General features: G+C 40.0%; 1 pseudogene; it reads left to right on the forward strand.

Moving 5' to 3' along the window:
- The first annotated feature begins 2,580 nt into the window (after positions 1 to 2,580).
- Positions 2,581 to 2,857, forward strand: LOC110314082 (annotated as a pseudogene).
- Positions 2,858 to 3,495: the final 638 nt, after the last annotated feature.

A 3,495-nucleotide genomic window follows, 5' to 3' on the forward strand; every position in this document is an offset into this window, starting at 1 on the left:
TGTGTAAAATGAGGTTATCAGTAGCTACCTCAGAATGTTGAAACAAGGATGAAATGGGGCACCACATTGAAACATTTAACTTAGTTCCAGATACTAAGTAAGAGCTCCATAGATTCTGAGGGATGTGTGCAAATTAGGCATTCTGAGTGGGGTGGACAGCACACTACATTGTCACAATGGTGAGAAATGTCACAGAAAGGTGGAAGGGACAGAAAATGTCATAAGCATTTCAGGATTGCTTGAAATAAAATGACAAACTGATCAGAAACAATGCGGGAGGGAAGCAGTTTATAAACAGGAGCATTCCTATGCTTGCAAACTTTGGAATGTGTTTGGTTTCTTTGGTTCACTTTTTTTTTCCTTTACCACCTCCTTTGAGCCTGTGTCACTATCACTGCATCTGCTTAAACTGAAGATGCAGGTCTTCACACAAGGACCATCCCCATTCTCTAATTCAAAGAGCCTGACTAGCTGGGCTAGAGACAAGGTTTGTTGGTTCACAGTTCCTCCCCCTCCGGATTCCAATTTAATGCAGCCTTGAATGGGGATTACTTGGAAGGAAAAAGATCTAATCACTACTTGGCCCTTGCCCGGAAAACTCTTTCATTCATTCCAAAAACATTAACAGGGTCCATTTTCTCCCTAAGGAGAGTTAATCATTACCCCAACCTCCTCTTGTCTGCTCTTTTCTCTTCACATAATAATCCAGCCATGTTCGTGAGTATGAGAATCAAAAGCACAGCAATTGTGTGGCAATGTGTGGATCTTCTGCTGGCCAAAGACTCGAATTCAATCCTCCCTCAACCATTAAACAGAGATGTAATCTTTAGCAAGTTGGCCACTAAGCCTCAATTTCCTCTTCTGTGTGATGGACACAATCAATCAAGCTATGGACAAGACTGCAGTTTGAAAACTCCAAAACCAGACAAGATATTATTACTCAACATGTGTCATTTTATGGCTATGAAACTACCTCTCTTATATCTGTGAGACTATTCTTCCCTTTTTTCTGGTATCTGCACTCAGGGAATATATAAGAAGGATCCAATCAGTTTTATAAATATGCACAGAGAAATAGCTATCCGATGCGTCTTTGAAGAATTTTTCTTTAATTTTTTTTTTATAATTCCTTTTTATTTTCTGTGCATTGGTGTTTTGCTTGCACATATGTCTGTGATTAGGGTGTCAGATCCCCTGGAGTTACAGACAGGTATGAGCTCTCTATGGATGCTGGGAGTTGAACCAGGGTCCTCTGGAAGAGCAGCCAGTGCTGTTAACCTCTGAGCCATCTCTCCAGTCCCCTTAAATGGAAACAAAAAGATCAGGAGATGGACTGGGGAGTTGGGCCATCAAGTTGAGGTGCTTACCACTAAAGTCTGCTTATCTGAGTCCATCCCTGAGCCACACATGATGGGAGAGAGCCATCTCTCAAAAGTTGTCCTCTGACCTTTCCATATGCTCTGGGGCACAGAAACAATCCACGTGCAAATGACCATGAACCTGCGTGTACACATGAATACACATGCACACATAAATAAATATAATACTCTTTCAAAAGCTTGTAAGGCTAGAGAGCTGCTCTTATAGAGGATCAGAGTCTGGTTCCTAGCACCCATATCAGATGGCTCACAACAATCTATAACTCTAGTTTCAGAGGATCTTGATATCCTCTACTGATCTATGAGGACAACTGTATACACAAAGCAATACACTGACACAATACACATAAACAAAAATACAAAAAAAAAATAAGCAGCGACAGAAAACTCTGAACTGGGCTTCTCCTTCAACTTTGCAAAACTTGAGTTTCCTTTACTATTCTTAAATCTGCTGCGGGAGGGAGGGGGGCAGGGGTGGTTTGAGGGGGTACTTTCCTTCCACTACCTTACTTGGTTCAAGAGTTTTTGTTTTGTATTGTTTTGTTCTTTAAAGATAGGGTCTCATACAGCTCCAACTGGCCTAGAACTTGTTGCATAGCTGAGGGTGGCCTTGATCTACATCCCAAGTGCTGGGATGATAGGCATATGCCACAACTAGTTTATATGGTGCTGAGATTTGAACCCACGGATTCATGCATATTTGGCAAGTTTTCTACCACCCCTAGTCATAACCACTTTGTACTATATTACTATTTATTATCTATTTATTATCTGGCATTCATTCATGATCATGTGTATGTGTTGCTGCTAAATTTATTGATATCCTACCAGTACTTTGCACACTATCTAGCACATAGCAGTCAATCAATAAATCCCTGTATGAATGAAGGAGTGGGTGGATAAATGAAGGAATCTGGACTTGTATAGTGGCTTCCTAGCTAGGTTTTCATCTACCCTTTCATTCCTGTGTGCACTGCCACATCAGACTTATGGGAAGAGGAAGGTGATGCAGGATTTGAAGAGAAAGTGAAGGCACAGGAATAAACAATACAGTGCTTAACTCTGTTAAAATCTTCTGAAAAGTATGCTAGAAAGAGTGTGAGTAGAAGCTCTTAGTGTTTTCTGTGGAACGCTGTTCCCATACATGCTTCTCAATAAAAAGGACTCGCTTCCTACTCATGTGGTCTTTGTGACTTCCACCATGGCGTACCGCGGCCAGGGCCAGAAGGTGGCAGAAGGTGATGGTGCAGTCCATCAAACTTATCTTCAGATACTTGCAAAATAGATCTGGAATTCAGGTGTGGCTGTATGAACAAGTGAATATGCATATAGAAGGTTGTATTATTGGCTTTGATGAGTACATGAACCTCGTATTAGATGATCCAGAAGAGATTCATTCTAAAACAAAGTCAAGAAAACAAATGGGTCGGATCATGCTAAAAGGAGATATTACTCTGCTCCAAAGTGTTTCCAACTAGCAGTGAATGGTGAAGCCCGGGGGAAGTTGAGAAGGCCACCTGAGTGTGTTTAGAGATGTTTACTCAACTTGTTTTACTTGCACAATATCTTTAGGTGACAATAAATGCTGTAGGAAGTTTTTGTTAAAATTAAGAAAAGGGCTCCATGGTCAAGTAAGTTTGATTTGCTCTATATTCAGTGCACCCAGAGATGCATTTGCAGTGCACATTAGCATATTAAAGGCCACAGGACATCAGATAGTAAAGAGGCTTGCTTAATTATGGGATGCCTCTGTCATAAAATACATACAGAAAATAGTTAACAAAGTACAAGTTATGAAATAGACACAATGAGAAAATTTATTGTCAGATTTCTGGACATGTTAAATCACTCACCATGTCTGTTTTTTTTTTTTTTTAATTATCCTTTTTTTTCATTTATTCATCACAGGCAAAATTTTTTAAAAGAATCCTTAAAACAAAATGTAAGTTTAGAGAGAAAGGGATGTTTAAGTGTCCTACTTAAACTGAAGCTGAGGAAAAAGCTTGGGAAGTCAACTGGCTTAGGCAAGAGGAGCTCAAGTTGAAAAATCAAGTAGTGATAGCAGTGTAGAAAAGGAGCTTCTTCTAACTCATGTCTCTCATTGCCCCTTTCTCTC

The sequence above is a fragment of the Mus pahari genome, chromosome X (genome assembly GCF_900095145.1).
Source record: "Mus pahari chromosome X, PAHARI_EIJ_v1.1, whole genome shotgun sequence".
NCBI classification, from domain to species: domain Eukaryota; kingdom Metazoa; phylum Chordata; class Mammalia; order Rodentia; family Muridae; genus Mus; species Mus pahari.